This window comes from Phragmites australis, chromosome 7, assembly GCF_958298935.1.
Source record: "Phragmites australis chromosome 7, lpPhrAust1.1, whole genome shotgun sequence".
NCBI classification, from domain to species: domain Eukaryota; kingdom Viridiplantae; phylum Streptophyta; class Magnoliopsida; order Poales; family Poaceae; genus Phragmites; species Phragmites australis.
The window spans coordinates 10,266,896-10,286,364 of NC_084927.1; positions in this window are offsets into that span (position 1 = coordinate 10,266,896).

Sequence of the window (19,469 nt, forward strand, 5' to 3'; positions counted from 1 at the left end):
GTCATAGCTATTTATACATGAACCTAACAGGTCACACACTTAATGGGTTGGAACAAGACATACAAATTTGATTCATAAAAGGGTTTAAGCGGATTGTGATCCGTGAGGGACTAGAGTCCTAATGGGATTCCAGTGTGGGAGCCCATGATAGGATCTATATTAGGGGGGCGTGGGGAGTGGCGTGCACGGTTGAGCCACTCTAAAACCCTATTCGTGCCCTCTCCACCAGACCTCTCGAAACCCTAGCTATACATGGGGTGCTAGCACACCGGCGTTCGACGTTCTAGCCCAGGACGTGTGGATACCGTAGATGTGATGTTGCTATTGTGGCACTGATTGTCTCAATGTCATTCCTGCCAAGGTGATCACGACTAGTCAGAACCTTCCTGACTAGGTAGTCGAAATGCTCCCGACAAGGAAGATGAACCCGGAGGTTGATCCCAGCTAGGAGGTCGATCGTCTATGACAGTCATTCTAAGTTTGATTGCTTCCTCTACATCGATGTGCATGATATTGGATCGAACTGCTCCAACTCTTCTTCCGCTACACTGTGTGTGAAGTGGTAACAATCCATAATCCACTACTCACATGGTTTGTTGGTTGAACACGGTAGAAATTTTTGTTTTGCACTAGTATAGCCTACCCATTCCCCAACATTAGTATCAGAGCCATCCTACATAGTTTTTGATCTAGATTGAAAGCATATAGTTGATATGCAGTAGTAGTAATTGTTGTTTTATAGATCAGTTCATGTTGATGGATTGATTAATGCACGGGTTGATAAGATCAATCGGTTTTAGGGGTCATATGAGGTGTTACTAGACAACGCTGTAGTACCACAAGATTAGCTTATGCTCTAACTAGGGCACGTCGCGACTTGCCCCTACTGACTGGAATCACCATGGGATTAACAGCGTGTGCCGACATGAGTCGGATGCCAACAGATCAAGGTTATGTGTTGTTGTCCTTTCAAGGGGACCACACACAATGATCAATATGATTGGTTTGGTGAAAATGGTAGCATTCTAAATGACTCGAAATCAACTTGATATGATCAATCCGATGTAATTTTCAAAGCGTTTTTATAGATACGATGTATACCCCCAAAACAATTCCAAGGTCATTGACCTCGACCCGCCAAGGGCAACTACCCCTCATCCATCACTTACTAACCGGCTAGTGAGACCATTGTGTTGTCCGGCATAGGGCTTTTTAGAATAACGTGTTCACATTGTGCCATTAGAATTCAATTTGACGCTTAACTTGTTTTTTTGCAGGGAATGATGTGAATAGTATAGCCTTTATATGTATGTGATGCATATGTGTAATTTTCATGGCCTGCATGTCATGGTTAATTACATCCAAAGGTTGTTGCTGGGGTCATTATTAAGGACCCTCAACGGCCCCTTGGCTCAACTAGCCTATGCCTATAGACCTAAGCCCTAGAAGGCCGCTTCCGGACCTCTGGGCTTTGGGGAAGCCTCAGCGTCCCGGAGCCATGCCTCCCATAGGCCCAGCCTTCGGAGCTTGGGTAGGTTTCCCTAAGGCTACGAGGTGAGTCATTAGGCCTCAAGAAAGATCTACCAGAGGGGGTATGCTGGTCATCCTTCCCTTGCAAGGAAGTGACTGGCATTCCGTACCAAGGCTAGTGGACGGCATCCTGACACGAAGTGATGGGCAATTAATGCTGGTGCAAGTGGTTCTTATCCTGACACTCCAGTGCGATGGAGATCATCTTTACACCCCTGGCAATGAGGCGCCAGGCTGCAATTGGTGAACGGCTCAACCCCAGGGTTGCTTGTACCGCAATAGTTGCTATGGTACATATTTATCTTCTATGTAGGGTTAAAAGTAGTTATCCAAGATAAGGCCATGCAATTCGGCCATGTCCTAGATATTTATACATGGTGATAGCTTGTACACCAAGCTACTTACAACCCTATAAATGAGGGGCCATGGTCATCTGGGGAAAAAGGACAAATACACACAAACAAAAAGACACATACTGAAACTCCCCCTAGACAATCTTTTCTACTATCAATACATTTTCACTACCCCTTTCTCTCAAACTTCATCTCCAAGCTTGAGTCTCCTCCTTAGAAGAAACTCTCACCATCCGTTGGGACTTGGAGATAGAAGTGCTAAGAGAGGTAGGATGCCACCCAAGAAGAAGACTACTAAGGCCACAATGACAGTGTCCAACCCCCCAGTCATGCCTGTGTGAAAGTCCGGGCGACTAAGCACAGGCCGTGCCAACAACAGCCCCCCAATCAGGACGAACGAGGGCTGTATGGCCACCATCGACCCAGCCATGACCATAGCTATGGCCGGCGCCGAAGGGCTCCCTTCCTCAGAGGCCCACAAGCACCATAGCGAGGCCCCTGATGTGCCCCTAGGGGCAGCGGCTAGTGCCACCGCTGAAACATCATTCCACCCGAGCATCAATCATGCTGGGCAGCACTTCTGACCCATATGGAGGGGCTACAGATAGCCCTACGGGTTGAGCAGCAAGCTACACGCACAAAAACCGCCACCCCCATGACGACAGGTGCTGTTCCGGCCCGAGACCTAAGGGTCGATGATCTCTTCAACACTAGGACCCATGACATTCAGCTTCCGAAGCCTTAGAGCTGGCGTCGTAAGGATCCTCTACAAGACTACGACTCTCCCCTACAGGCTGACCTACAGACTATGCCCTTCCCATAGGGCTTTCAGACCCTGAAGCTACCTAAGTTCAAGGGCGATTCGGACCCTGATGAGTTCATCTATTCCTACGCCCTCGCCATAGAGGCCAGCAGAGGTGGACCGGCCACCATGGCTAAATACCTCCCTCTCGCTCTGGAAGGGGTAGCCATACGCTGGTTCTGAGCACTGGATCCTGGTGCCATTCATGCCTGGTCCCAACTCTAAGACCTCTTCTACAGCAACTTCCAGGGCACCTTTGTAGAGCTGGTGACATTTCGAAGCCTATCCACTATCAGGCAAGAGCCAAACGAAACCCTCCGGGATTACTTTCGAAGGTTATCCCAAACCAAGGCCCAGATTAGGGGCACATTGGACTCTTCGGTCATCAATGCCGCAACCCAGGGTCTGGCCGAAAAGGACCCCTATGATCGGTTGAACTAGTGTCCCATACGCACGGTGGAAGTCCTCAAGAGAAAGTTTTAGGAATATGCACATGCGGAGGAGGAAAAACTCTGCTGGAGGCTCTTGTAAGCTACCGAGACTTCCTGCATCAACCACAAGAAGTCGCATTCGCAGGCGAGATCATCATACACCCCCTCCCCTAGCGAAGAGGGGCTTCGAGGAGGCTCATACCTTCGGGTCCCAAAGGGGGGCAGTGACAGCGCTGAAATGTCAACAACATCAACCAAGGCCACAGGGCTTTGAACCAAAACCGTCCAGAGGGTGTGGTCAAGGACACTCTGGAGCTTTCCTGGAGTGAAACCGCGTCCTGAGCAGGTATCCCGAGGAGGAATCCTAGTGCACTCCACACGAAGCGAGACGAGGACATAACACAAACAACTACTGGACCCTCACAACCTTCCAAGAGGAGTACCTTGGGAGGCAGGCAGCCTTCACCGCGGCTGAGGGGGCCATCGATGAGTGGTTCGAAGATCGCAGGACATCAGCAAGCCGGCAGGTTGATCATCTAGCCTTACAGAACCCTCCGCAGCTGGCCTTACCTTTTCTGCCTCGATCATCCGTGGAGCGATACAATGACGAAAGGTATCGGGGCAAACAAGTCATCCTGGCTATAACTAGCGAAGGGAGCTTCAATCGCGCTTCAAAGTGGCAGCGGTGAGACTATGCACATGGGGTAAACCACATCACGGAAACTAGCATCCATCGACAGGTCCCCGAATGGGCTGACGCCCCCATGACATTCACCTTTGATGGCTCCAAAGGGGTGAAGTTTTCTCACTCCGATGCCCTGGTCATGTCTCGAGGTCTAGAGAGTATTGGTCAACGGAGGCAGCTCGACGGACATCCTATTCGTACATGCCTTTGACCAGCTCCACATCCCGCGAAGCCGGCTCTCACCCAACCCCCCTTGACACCCTAGGCCAGATAGAACTCCCAACCATCTTCAGCGAGGGCCCCGCAGTATGGATCGAAGTAATGACCTTCGACGTTGTGGACGTACCTTACGCCTACAATGTCATTCTAGAATAGGGAACTCTGAACAAATTCGGAGTTGTACCCCATCACAATTACCTCTGCTTGAAGATGCCCGGACGCAGGGGTTGATAACCATCCACGGCGACCAAGACCTAGCTAGGCGCATTGAGTACGTGCACCCTGCTCTGCTCCGTGGCCGCCACATCCATACCGTAACCCATGAGGGCTCCAAGGACCCTCCTTCGGTGCATGCTGGGCACCGTGGCCCTCCGAGGCCACAACTGGAGGGGGACATAAGGTGTCCCCATACATCCAAACCAACCCGACTGGACCTTCCAAATAGGGGCAAATAGGGGCGGACCTTACCTTCGAGCGGGAAGCCCAGGACCTCCCAGGAGTCGACCGCTGCATCATCGGACACTCTCTTTAGGTCGATCCGAAGGCCAAGCATGTCAACCAGGGGCTTCACAAGCTCTCCCAGAGTGTGCAAAGGCTGCAAAGGAGGAGGTCCATAAGCTACTAAAGGCCGGTGTTATCCGAGAGGTCATTCACTCTAATTGGCTACTGGTCAAGAAACATAGTGGGAAGTGGCGTATGTGCATCAATTTCACATCCCTAAAAAAAGTATGCCCTCAGGATCCATACCCCCTTCCTCCCATCGACCAGCTAATGGACTCCACCATCAGCTGCGAGTTGCTAAGCTTCCTATACGCCTACTCTGGGTACCAGTGTAGATGGCAATAGAGGATGAGAGCAAGACCAGCTTCATTACCCCCTTCGGGGTATACTGCTACGTCTGGATGCCCTTCGGTCTTTGGAACGCTGGGGCCAACTTCTCCTACCTGGTACACAAGGTACTAGAGCAACAATTGGGCCACAACGTCGAAGCCTAAGTGGACGATATCATGGTAAAAAGCTGGCTAAAAACCAACCACGATGCCGACCTACAAGAAACATTTGATAGTCTGCGGGCTACAGGCGTATAGCTCAACCCAGAGAAGTGCATATTCCGTGCTAAGGCCACAAAGATGCTGGGATATCTCGTCTTCTGATGAGGCACTGAGGCCAACCTTGGCAAGTTTTGTGCCCTTGCAGAGATGTCACCTCCCACAAATCCAAAGGAAGTACAATGCTTGGCCGGTCATCTCCAGTCCTCAGCCACTTTCTTGCCAAATCGGCTGAGCATAACCTTCCTTCCTTCAAAACATGGAGGGGCTCCAAACTGTTCAGGTGGACTCCGGAGTACCAAGTAGCATTCAAGGCCCTCAAGGCCCACCTTTCCTGTGACAACCCAAATTGCTTAATCATGTTGTTAAGCATCATGAACAATAGCATCATGTTTATTTGTTTTAAGCAATTTTTAGCATGTAATTTCAATTAAACATAAATTGTTAAAATCAATGTTAATTGGTGCATTGTGAAGCATCTCACAAAGTTATTATGAAACATAGGGCTGGAAACAATTTTAGAAATTAGTCCATTCCATGGGAACAATATAAATGAATTTCCCCAAATTTTTGGGAATAACTTTAAAGGCATAAAAATTACCATAAGTTAAAAAATCTTGCATTATTGGAGAATTTTAATTGGAAATTGGCTAAAGCAATTAGGGTCAAACAAGTCAAAAAGTATTGCATGTGAATTGTAGTTTCACAGAAAATTTGTCCTGTAGTTTTTGGACCATGGGAAGGCTTTCTTTTGGATAGTAGAAGTGGTGGGGATATTTTTTACTAGGCTATTCACTATTCATGCAACCCTTATCCCCTCCCCGTGACGTTCATCTTCTTTGCCCGCTCTCTCTCTCTTCTCTCTTTCAATCGGCCACTCAGCACAGAGCAGAGCAAAGTAGAGCAAAGTGTAGCACCATGCTGACGCCAAATCCGCCGTGCTCAAGGCTAATCCGTCAAGCCTGAGCCACAAGAAGCACCAAGGGAGGCCACTGAAGGTGCCCCGAGCTTCTCCCCACCGGATTCCTCTCCTTTTCGGTCGAATCGAGCGTACAGACGCCGTCTTCTCCAATGCCGACGTGTTCCTCCACTGCTCACCATTGACCTGCCGAACCACTGCCTCTCCAGCCCAACAAAACTCGCGGCGAGCTTCCCCGAGCTCCCCTCTTCCTTTAGCGCACCTCATTTTGGGCTTAGCACGTGGCCAGCGCGCTCCTCCTCTCATGATCGTGCACCACCATTCGTGGGTGCTCATCGTCGGCCGAGCCAAAGCTGGGCTCATCGGCCAATTATCGAGTTGTGGATCCACATGCTCACGTAGATACTCTAGATATACTCGGCTGGGTTGATTGCATGGTCGTCTAGCCACTGGCGTGTTGAATCGAGCCGCCGCCATGCTATCACCATTGTGCCCCGCCGCTCATCACTTTTCGACCATTGCCTGACCATGTGTCTTAGTCAGGTCCGCTATGCTGTGTTGATGCTTTGGCTGCTTTCCCCGGTCCCCATCGCCGCGCCATTCGCTGCCGGCAAGGATGGCAGAGCTGGTGGCCACCACCGGGGCATTGTGCAGGCAGGCTTTGAGTTGATTTTGACCCGAGTCAAATGCCAGGGCCCACTGTCAGCCACTGAGGCTGGAGTCCCCCCGTTGTAAAACGGATTTCAGTCATTTAAATATATGGTAAATTCAGAAATTGCAAATTGATTATTTGTTCAAGTATTATTTTGGCATAAATTTGTAAAATGCATAGGCAATTAAATATTACTCCGAAAATTATGAAACTAATTTTGTTGGGTTTGTATGAGCATAATCTACATGTTAAAAATACTAGGAGCTATTAAATATTTATTCAAATTTCATGGGTTAATAAAATATGTTTGAGCTTCATTAATCCATAAATAAATATTGGTAACTCCAAAATTGATGAAATCAATTTTGTAAATCTTATTAATTGATTCCCTAGTCATTAAAAATAATCACTGACATGTTAAATATAAATTAATTTTCTAGTTAGGTCTAAGCTTTATAATTAGTCTAGGAAATGATTGAATGCTTAACATCAATCCAAATTAGGAAATCTTTGAGGCCTTAAAACTCACGACCTGAAAACATTACATCTCCACTGTTGTCATATACTGTGGAGCATCTGTCATTGCACGTCATTCATGCTCATCATTGCATACGTTCTTCAGTGGTGAACGAAGGTCCAGAGCGTGACATGAGCGCGATCGAGGACAATGCCAACCTTCCTAAATTGAAAAAATTATGCTTTATGTATGTTTGCATATGTTGAGTCTAGTATCGGGCTGATATGGGTAGAACCTATGTTGATGCATTGTCTTTACCATAACATATTGATGAATCCTTATCCTTGTAGCCATGATGATATAGTTGGTGTCTAGCTTCAAGGATCATTCGAAATACTGTGCTTAAGTCCTCGATAGAAGCCGAGCAACGGTGCTACCATTGTTTGCGAGCCTAGAGTTTAATCACTGTTCACAAATACAAATGTGTTGAAATGGATGGTTGAGATGGGAGATTGAGGCAACATGTGGGTGGTGCTAGGGGTATCTTCTACCCATGAAGAGTCCTCTGGGTAGTTCGGGAGAGGAGCGCAGATGCCATAGACTGCTTGCATCATTTAGGACCGTCCGTCGGTGCAGTTGGCTCTAGCACTTTCCATACTCACTACATGCTGATCTAATGGTAAGGTAAGCCAATTATCATATGTTATGCCGACACTTGCCTTGCGGCTCTATGACGTGTAAGAGAAAAAGATAAGGAGAAGCAAGGTGGCGAGGAGCCGGAGGTGTCCGGGACATCCTCGCGATAACCCTGGTTCCATAGGGGCATTGCAAGTGGGTAGTTCTGGGTATGAGAAAGGTTGACACGGGTACCCCCTTGGGTGAGCTTGTGGGGTCACTCAAGCCGTATGTTCCTCAAGTCGTGTGGGTAAAGTTGTACCCCCTTGCAGGGTATAAAAACATTTCAAAATGCCAAGCTCTCGGTCATGAACATGCTTCCATTCATTTGCATTGGTCGTAGAGTTTACGAATGTGGGATAAGGTTATGGTATGATGGAAATAGTCAGTGGTTTTGTTGATGGGATACTATTGTTCCTATACATACATACTCAAGTTGTGGTTTGTGGGGTACACTAGTATGTCGGTTAAGTACAAATGCTCACATGTAGTTGTCCAGGTTGCTTACCACATATGTTTTACTTAACCCTGTGGCATTACTCTTGCTAATAGCTCAATACATGATCCTTGGAGTCAAGCTATTTATATGTTCACTATATGGATTAAGTCTTGTGAGTACCTTTGTACTCACACTGCTCTTTCAGATTCTGCTGGTGAGGGTGAGACGGTGTTTGGCTACTTCGTGTCCGCCGGTGCAGGTTGTGGGCAAGAGTAGTGCATCCTACTCTAGTGAGATGTAGATTTTGGGGTGGATCCTAGGGGTGTATGGCTCCACTCTTCTTTTGTTGTTGTTAAGGTTTCAATCTTTCACTGCGTAGTTTCTCTTTTGTTGCAAACTGTTGCAAATGGTTGCATGATGAACTTATATTATAACTTCAATTACTCACTCTTTCTTTAGCTATGTTGTGATGTACATGTTGGAAAGGCATGTGTTCCGATATTGGGCATAAAACACGTGCCGGGACTACCGGGATGGTATTCTTGTTAATCTTTGAGGTTGTGATTATGAATAATAATCCTCCTGATGATTAATAAGAATACTGTTTGGATGGTTCCTCATAGTGTGGTATTAGAGCTTGGTTTAATTAAGTAGTCTAAACAACATCCTAAGCATTATTTAGTAAGTGTGTCAACACCAGTAAGCCAACCCACTAAAGTTACTTTAGTGCCTCTCTTGATAATATGTATAAACTTGCTAAATTATACCCTTAAGTGTAAAGCGTGGATCTGAGTGACGATTAAGTTGTTTGTTTCCGCATTATGATGCATTTACGATTTTTGTTGCATCAACGAAAAAGGTAAGGAATGCATCCCAATGGCGGTAAATATTGGAGGCTCAACCAGTGCAAGTCAGGGTCCTGGTATGTTTTGTACGGCGAGGGTACGGAATGTGAATATGTTGGCGATAATGTATCAATTGTCATTTGTGTGACATGATGCACAAGCACCGTTTGTGCTACTTGTTCTTTCTAGCGCGAAGGGTGATGATTGGTTATATAAATGCATGTGATCTTGATGTTGTTGCGGAGAGACAAGCTCAAGAAAGAAACGGTAGATAGGGATGGAGAATACATTTGTTTTCCCCTATTGGTCATATGCATCCCTATTTCCATATATACGGTATTAAGGGTCCAAGCAAATGATATCCAGCGAATGCTTTTATGCTGTGTCTTTCCCCTCTTCGTCTTATTGTTGCAATAGGATGAGAACTCGTTATAGTCTCGGAAATCTTCCCCAGGGTTCTAATGAGAACCACCCTCCATTGCCGAGCATGGTAGTTGTGGTCATGTAAATTGAGCAGAACCGTCATGCTCACACGACGCTCCTTGAAGCTCTCATGCATAACACGGCCCCTCAAGGAGGAGATGGAGCCGGATGATGAGATGACTTCACTGATTTCTTATAGACTCAGCTGCCCACCTTCACGCGGGCTGAGGATTCTCTCTATGTCGATCACTAGCTTCATACTATCGAGCAGAAACTCACTCTCCTTAGATGTGAAGACCATGAGAAGGCGCTTTTTGCCACCCATCAACTTCAGGGTGCGGTGAGCGCGTGGTGGACCAACTACTTGGCCATGCACCCCACTAACCACCGGGTGTCTTGGACGGAGTTCCGTCAGACATTCCATGATTATCATATCCCCAAAGGGATAATGGAGATCAAAAGGTGAGAGTTTCTAGACCTCAAACAAGGAGACAAAACCGTCATGGAGTACATGCAAGTGTTCAACGACCTTGCCCAATATGTGCCGGATGAGGTCAACACCGATGAGCGGAAGTAATACTGCTTTGTGAATGGCCTCACTTCGAAGATGCAAGACCAGCTATCCGCACATGAGTGCGCTGACTTTAAGAAGTTGGGAGCACCTCTCTCATGGTGGAGTTCAAGCTAAAGAACCACTAGGAGGAGAAGAAGCGCAAGAGGGTCCCGTTGCCTTCCATGGGCGGGGCTTCTCAATGCACCCGAACGGAGAGTCAGCCTCCACCATCTCACACGTTGGTCTCAAGTGCTCCACAACCGATGTGGATAGTGGGTGCCTATCTTTCTCTACTCCAGAAGGGCAGCCTCCAAGACCCATTGCATCTCAGGGCAGTGTGACAGGTGGTCCCAGCGGCCCGTGCTACAACTGTGGGTGCGTCGGCCACTATGCTCGAGATTGCCCCTACCCGAAGCTGGGAGTCGTGGCGACCGCTCCAAGGCTGCCACCCGCTCAATATACTCAGTAAGCATCCCAGACTACGCACGTACCCAAGCGTGGCCGAGTGTGCCACATCACCAACGAAGGGGTTCAGAAGAACGACAGTGTGCTTGTCAGTACGCTACTTGTGAATTCTCATTCCGCAGTTGTTCTTTTCGATTTTTGTGCATCCCATTCATTCATCAAGGAGGGTTATGCTTTGATATACAATATAGTTATCGAGACCCTGCCTTCTGCCTACCATATCGATGCACCTGAGACTACGTTAATAACCAATCAGGTTGTTCCTAAGGCCAAGATTCTCATTAAGGGAGTTTAGTTTTCTGCAAATTTAATCTTGCTGGATACTGGAAGAATGGACATGATTTTAGGAATGAATTTGTTAGCCCAATATAGTGCTCGACTTGATTGTGCCAAGAGAGTTGTTTCTCTCAAAAGCCCAAGGGGTGAACGAGTTTCTCTTCACCGTGGAGAGGGAGGTCTCCACCTATATGCTCTGAAGGTTGTCATAGCCACAAATCTTCTAGATATTCCTGTGGTTTGTGAATTTTCTGTTGTCTTCCCAGAAGAACTGATAGGAATGCCACCCAACATAGTAGTAGAATTCTATATTGATCTTGTGCCCGGAACAACCCCACTTTCAAAGAAGTTGTATAAGATGCCATCGAACGAGTTAGTTGAATTGATGAAGCAAATTCAAGAGTTGCTTGTGAAGGGCTTCATTCGTCCGAGCTCCTCACCCTAGGGATGCCTTACACTTTTTGTCAAGAAGAAGGATGGTACTCTCCAAATGTGTGTTGATTATCGTCCTTTGAATGAGGTCACTTTCAAGAATAAGTATCCGTTTCCTAGGATCAATTTTCTATTCGATCAGTTGACTGGTGCATGAGTTTTCTCGAAGATTGAATTGAGGTTGGGCTACCATCAAATAAAGGTCTGATGGGAGGATATTCCGAAGATGGCTTTCTACCCGTTGTAGACTTTATGAGTTCGATGTCATGTCTTTCGGCCTGACCAACGCACCTGCATTGTTCATATATTTGATGAACACTATGTTCATCGAAGAACTTGATAAGTTTGTCGTTGTGTTCATTGACAACATTCTTATATACTCTAAGACTGAAGAGGAACATTCTGAGCACCTCCGTGTTGTTCTTGGCCGACTTCAAGATCACCAAATCTATGCCAAGTTCAACAAGTGTGGATTCTAGCTCAAAGAGGTTCCTTTTTTGGGTCATGTCTTGTCAGAGAATGGTGTTGCAATTGACCCAAGCAAGGTGCAGGATGTGCTCAATTAGGTTCGGCCAAAGAATGTCACCGACATCCGGAATTTTCTCGAACTCGCGGGCTATTATTGTCGGTTCATCGAGAATTTCTCCATGATTGCCAAGCCCATGACTGAGCTGTTGAAGCAAGGTAGCATGTTCGAGTGGTCCAGTCAATGTGAGTCAGCTATCCAAACCTTGAAGAAACTGCTCACGACCGCTACCGTTCTCACTTAGCCAGAATTGGACAAGGGTTTTGATGTCTATTGCGATGCTTCCTGCATAGGCCTTGGATGTGTCCTCATGCAAGAGGGCCGAGTTGTTGCTTATGCCTCATGTCAGTTGAAGCGCCATGAGGAGAATTACCCAACTCATGATTTAGAGCTTGTGGTAGTTGTCCATACCTTAAAGATCTGGTGCCATTATCTATTGGGAAATCTCTGTTGTATCTACACAGATCACAAAAGCCTCAAATACATTTTCACTCAGGTCGATCTAAACATGAGGCATCGGAGATGGCTCAAGTTGATCAAAGACTATGAGCTGGAAGTTCATTATCACCCTGGCAAGGTGAATGTGGTCGTCGATGCTTTAAGCAGAAAGGCTCATTGCAATTGTCTTATGGTCAAGCCCGGGAATGCCACACTTTGTGATGAATTCCGACACCTTGGACTCGAAATGGTCCTGGATGGTTTGCCTGCCAATTTGGAGATAAAATCCAGTCTCCTGGATGAAATTAAATCCACTTAGAAGGATGATAAGGGCATTACTCGAATCTGAGACAATGTGAAAGAAAGCAAGGCCACATGTTTCTCTGAAGATGGTCAAGATGTTCTGTGGTTTGGGAACCGTCTAGTGGTTCCGAAGGTAGAAGCTTTGAGGAAGAAGATACTGGATGAAGCTCATGACTCTTTGATGTCCATTCATCCAGGGAGCACAAAAATGTATCAAGATCTCAAGCCCAGATTTTGGTGGACTCGCATGAAGTGAGAGATCGCTCGATATGTAGCTTAGTGTGATGTCTGCCGAAGAGTGAAGGCCGAGCATCTTAAGCCAACCGGTATGCTTCAGCCTTTGCCCATTCCCTCCTGGAAGTGGGAGGAGATCGGCATAGGTTTCATTACTGGGTTTCCCAGGACCTCTCATGGGTATGACTCAATTTGGGTCACTGTGGACCAGTTGACAAAGTCCCCTCATTTCTTGCCCATAAAGACCACCTTTTCGATCAAGCAGTACGCGGAGCTCTACCTCACTCGGAATGTTTGCCTCCATGGGATTCCGAATAAAAGCATTTCCGGTCGAGGCACTCAATTCACTTCCCATTTCTGGAATGGCCTTCATGAAGCTATAGGAACCGAGCTCTTTCATAGCACTGCATATCATCCTTAGATCAACTGGTCAAACAGAGAGGGTGAATCAAACCTTAGAAGATATGTTGAGGGCTTGTGTCCTCACATTTGGGAAGAAATGGTGTTAGGGATGATCTCTCGCCCTTCCCCTTCGTAGGATAACTTGAAGTCTACCAGAGGCTACGCATTTGGGTGATTACAGGGGCATTTCAGGGAGTGCAGGTGAAGATCACGAAGTACCTTCGGTCCCAGCTACCCGCGTCGATGAATATGACAGCGGGCCTTCGGTTGGAAGCCGAAGACTACACCGGCAGTTTTGCTGACCGGAATGGGGTAGCAGCGCGTCTTCGGACTGGGACCGAAGGTCGACTCATGGCATCGAAGGGGGGAAGCGAAGCCCGTGGTGAACCTCTAGGTGATAGCGGAGAAGCATTTGGCGAAATCTTGGGGTCGATCGAAGACCGTGACTGGACGTCGAGGCCCACTTTAACTGCCTGGGGCAGAGTTGCAATTATGTAAATACGCTTGATTATACCATAATGCCCCCGAATATTCCAAGAATGTAGCAGGTAAGGGGGCAAAACCTGTAAACCCCGTGTGGAGTGGTTGAGTACGGGCTATAAATAGGGCCATACTGTATCTGAGATGGGCGGAATCAATTGAGACAATTTACCCCAAACACGTGTCACACCTAGAACCCTTCGATTTTCTCTATAAGCACAGGTTCACCTTATTCGGGACATATGTTCCAATAGTAGTGCTATCCGTGGGGACCGAACGGACCAAAGCCATGGCACCCAAGAAGAAGAAGAAGCCAACTGGTGCATTGGAGGCGTTGCCGGAACCTTCGGCTGTGGCCGGGGCTTCGGTCGAAAGACCCCCTCCAGCGCTACCAGGGTTAAGCAATGCTTTAGCTGGAGGAGCTTCAGGTGGGCGCGAACAGCACTACGGTGTTGATGTACTACCACTAGGAAGCATTGAGGACAGGCACAGAGAGGCTGTCTAGGTAAATACGGCACCAGTGCAGGTCACGAAAACAAGCGATTGTGCACGCTATGAGCCTTCGGCACAAGGAGGGAAGGCGCAAGACGAAGAGTGGGAAGACCTGGATGACTTCGCAGAGTATGAAGACAAAGATGAAACACAGGAGGAAAGAACAGCCAGGCTAGAAGCCGAAGAGCTGGAAAGAAAAATTGCGCAGAAAAAATGCATGTTAGACAGCCTGGCAGCAAGCCGAAAAGCTACGGAATATCGCAGACAGGCAGAGGAAGCTAGGAAGACATTGGAGAAAATGCAAGAGGGAATTGATATGCTGCATCGTGCGGAGGAAACAGCTCACAAAGTGATGTCGTCCTATGACACGGCATGACCTCCGCAGGACCTTCGGCGGCGGACATCCACGGGAGACCCAGAATCCCCGCTATCCATTGGTCTACAGAACCAACCGTGGCCCTCGGGCTTCAAGATGCCCATAGTAGTAATGTTTGACGGAGAGTTAGATCCAAGGGAATTCGTAATGAGTTTTAAAGTGGCAGTCGAATCCGCCGGAGGAGACGGTGCAACGCTGGTGAAGGTCTTCGTGTTAGCTGTAAAAGGGATAGCAAGATCATGGTATTCTGCGTTGCCTCCGGGATCCATATACTCATGGGAGCAATTGCGTAATGCCTTGTACAACGACTTTTAGGGAAATTGAGCAGACAAGATCACCGCGAGTGACCTGTTTGCACTGAAGCAACAGCCAACAGAAACATTGCAGAGCTACATGCGCCGCTTCATGCACGTACGTTGTCAAGCGAGGGGGCTGAGCGAAGACACAATCATCGACGTGGCAATACAGGGCATCAGAGGGGGGCTCTTAGCAGGAAAGCTTACAAGAAAAAGGCCAGGGAGTGTACAAGAGCTGCTTAATAAGATGGAAGAATATGCAAGATTCGAGCTCGACCATCTTCGGAGGAAAAATGAAATGGTAGCCTCAAAAGCAGTAAAAAAGAATACATTGGCCAGGGAGGTAGGCACTGGCCACCCTAGAGACAGCTTGCAACATGCGAGGAAAGCCGAAGCATCTGACTATACAACAAGGCAAAAGGAGGTCAATCAGATAGACTCCAGCCCCTTTCAAGCTGCTCAAGCGGCAAGCGAAGCTCAGAGTGGGGCTACTCGGGGAGGCTGAACTGGCAGAGGAAGGGGCCAAGGAGGCCGAGGTGGATGAGTTCCATAGGACCCGGCCCGACCACATTTTACTGCGAGTTACATGGCGAAGGAGCCGACCACAGGACCAAGCAATGCCCACAGGTCATGGCCATGAAAGAGAGCTTAGCGAAGCAATCCTTCAATCAAGCAAGAACCATACACCACACCGCACAATTCAAGCAAGGCGAAGCGTGGGAAAACCCCAACCCGGGCACGATGTTTGCCAACCAGTGGCGACCGATGCTCACGCCACAACAATATGCCCCTGCAGCCTCAACTCAGCTGGATCAAATGAGGCAACTGACCCTCCAAGGGGAGCTACCTCCGCCTCCACCAAGGCCTGCGATCTAAGCACCACCAAAGAGCAGTAAGTCCGTGAACATGGTAAATCATGGATACAATGTGGTGTTAGCGATCTCAGGAGGATCTAATCAAGAGACAGAATCCAAGAGGCAGCAGAAAGAATACGTGCGAAGGGTCAACCACGTTGGTGTGGGGCCAACTTACATTCACTCAAGGTGGTCCAATGTGCCCATTACATTCTCGCAAGATGACATGAGGGTTTTAGATTACCCGCACATGGATGCCTTTGTGATCACAACAAACAATTCGGGAAACGAAGTGCATAGAATCTTGATAGATGGAGGAAGCTCCGCGGATATCATCTTTGCGGATGCCTTTGACAAAATGGGTCTACGCTGAAGCGACCTAGACCAGGCTGGATCCCCATTGCTAGGCTTCAATTGGAATGCAATCAATGCTCTGGGAAAGATAACAATCCTAGTGTCATTTGGCGAAGGGACAAATTTCTGGACGGAGGATATTACCTTCGATGTGGTCAACATCAACTATCCATATAATGTGATATTCAGTCGGGGAGTCCTGAACACATTCGAAGCAATACTGCACCATGTGTATATGTGTTTGAAGATGCCTGGTCCTGGAGGCGTCATAACGGTGCTTGGAGACCAGCAAGTAGCCCGAAGAATCGAAGTGGGAATCATTCCAGGACGGCGAAATGTCCATATGGTGAAGGAACCTTCGACAGATCGAGAGGAGAGAGAGATTCGGCCAAAGATAAACAAGGTAGTGAAGACTATACCGGAGGGGGAAACCAGAATAAAGCCACTACATCAAGAAAAACTAGATAAAAAAATCACCATAGGGGCGAAGGCTCCAGAGGAGGACCAGCAAGAACTGATAATGTTTCTTCGTAGCAATGAGGATCCCCATGCGACCTGCAAGGAGTCAGTAGGGAAATCATTCAACACAGTTTAAATGTAGATCCCCATGCGAAGCCAAGGAAGCAAAAGCTTAGAAAGATTCGAGTGAAAGGGAAGAAGCAACGAAGGTTGAGGTAAAGAAGCCGCTCGATGCTGGTGTAATACGTGAAGTGTTGCACTCAGAGTGGCTAGCCAACCCAGTATTAGTTAAGAAAAGCAACGGTAAGTGGAGAATGTGCGTAGACTTCATAGACTTAAATAGGGCTTGTCCGAAGGATGATTTCCCATTACCTAGAGTCGATCAGCTGGTGGACTCCGCAGTTGGTTGTGAACTGTTCAGTTTCCTAGATGCATAGTCGGGGTACCACCAAATCTGGATGGCAAAGGAAGATGAGGAGAAGACAAGTTTCAGAACCTCCTTCGGCATATACTGCTTTGTGAGGATGCCCTTCGGCCTTTGAAATGCTGGCGCAACCTTCACCAGGTTGGTGCAAATAGTGCTATGCTCACAGATAGGGTGTAATGTCCTAGCATACGTTGATGACATAGTGGTCAAGAGTGCCAGAAGAAGCCAACATCTCGAAGACCCGTGTGAAACCTTCGGAAGTTTGCGAAGGGCGGGACAAAAGTTGGATCCAAAAAAATGCGCCTTTGGAGTACAGTCCGGAAGGCTATTAGGATTCTTGGTGTCGAAGAGAGGCATCGAAGTGGAACCCCAAAAGATCTTGGCAATAATAGACATGAAACCTCCACAGAGCAGAAAGCAAGCACAGCGCTTGGCAGGCAGGTTGGCGGCACTAAATCGGTTCATTACAAAATCTGTAGAATGAAGTCTACCTTTCTTCAAAACGTTGAAAAGCTCCGACCAATTCAGATGGGGTGCGGAGCAGCAGGAAGCCTTCGATGAATTGAACAACTATCTGATGATGCTCACAGCTCTTTCCAGTCCTGATCCCAGTGCAGATTTGTTGTTGTACATAATGGCATCCCCTTTGGCCGTAAGCGTGGTACTTGTGCAGGAGAGGCACGGAAACAACAAACTACAGTAGTTCCCAATATACTACGTGTCAGAAGCTCTTGCAGAGCCAAAGAGATTCTACACCGAAATGGAAAAAGTAGCATACGTACTGGTCATGGCATCTCGCAAGCTTCGTCACTACTTCACAGCTCACAAGATCATAGTACCAACCTCCCTAACCCTTCACGACATGTTTGAAAACAGAGAAGCTACAGGAAGAATGGTGAAATGGGCATCGGAAGTCGCCCCACTCATGATAGTTTTTGCGGCAAGAATGGCGATGAAATCCCAAGCATTAGCAGACTTCATAGCAGAATGGACACAGTTGGCCGAAGCCCCAGAAGAAGAACCGTCAAAACCGGTCTAGATCATTGCGATGGGGCGTGGGGGGGCTACAGAAGCAAGTGTGGCGGCAGTATTATATTCACCTTTGGGCGTAAAATTAAGATATGCCACCAGACTAGAATTTGATCTGCAAACAATATCACGAAGTACGAAACCATCCTCCTTGGCCTTTGCAAGGCGAAAGCTTTGGGTGCCCGAAGGGTGCTGGTTAAAATAGACTCCAAAGTACTAGCAATCCAGATCGACAAGATGTTTCAGGCAAAAGAACCAGAGCTTGTTAAGTACAAGGCAGCAGTCCGAAGTATGGAAAAGTATTTCCTGGGGTTCACGGTCAAGAGTATATCAAGAAATGACAACTTTGAAGCAGACGAGCTCACCAAAGCCGTCGCACAAAATCTGCCTATGCCACCAGATGTATTCTACCAAAAGTTGACCATGCCAGCCGTCGATGACCCTTCGTGGACAGTGCGTTCTGTTGCTATGATTGAAAGTGAAGATTGGTGCTCTCCAATAATGGCTTACCTTTGTGGTTATTACAAGCCCGAAGATAATGTTGAAGCGAAGCGTATGGCCCAAAGAGCTAGAAATTACAAAATTGTGGGAAACAATTTGTACAAGGCCGGAGTCTATGCACCTTGGTTGCAGTGCATATCTCAGGAAGAAGGGCAGCATTTGCTAAAAGAAATTCATGGTGGACTATGTGGCTCGCATGTGGGTACACAGGCCTTAGTTGGAAAGGTATACAGACAAGGATTCTTTTGGCCGAAGGCAATCAATAATGCGGATTACATAGTTCGAAGTTGTATACAGTGTCAATTCTGGGCGAAGGGGTCAAGCAGGCCTTCAATAAACACAAAACTAATCCCACCAGTTTGGCCGTTAACATGGTGGGGAATTGACATTGTCAGCCAGCTGCCAGCCGCTCCAGGGAACTTGCAGTATGCCATCGTTGCGGTCAAGTACTTCTCCAAGTGGATGGAGGCAATGCCGCTCGTAAACATAACATCGAAAAATATCAAAAAGTTCTTGTGGCAGAACGTCATATGCCGTTTCGAAGTCTCGCGCAAAGTGATGGTAGACAACGGCACCCAATTTGATAGTGCAGGATTCAGGCACTTCTACGAAGGCTTGGGGATCAAAGTCCATTTCGCGTCTGTATACCACCCACAGTCGAATGGAACCATCAAAAGAGCAAATGGTATCATCTTTTGCAAAGCAATTGCAAGGCCTGGCAAAAGGAAAATGGATCGAAGAGCTGCCCAAGGTCTTATGGTCTATAAGAACAATGGTAACAAGACCAACCGGTTTCACACCATTTCGCCTGCTCTTTGGAGAGGAGGCAATGACCCTGGAAGAATGCAAGAACAAATCATTTAGGGTCATAAACGAATCAGATCAAGGTGAAGAGTTAACATCAAAAGATGCCCTCGAGGAAGTGAGATTGCATGCCGCCAAGAATTGGAACAAGTACCAGGAGGAGACAAGAAAGTGGAGAGACAAGAAAATATCCTTAAAGAACTTCGTCCCTGGAGATTTGGTGCTGCAAAGACTCGACAATGCCTCATCAATGGGAAAACTATAGAGCAAATGGGATGGTCCTTTCTTA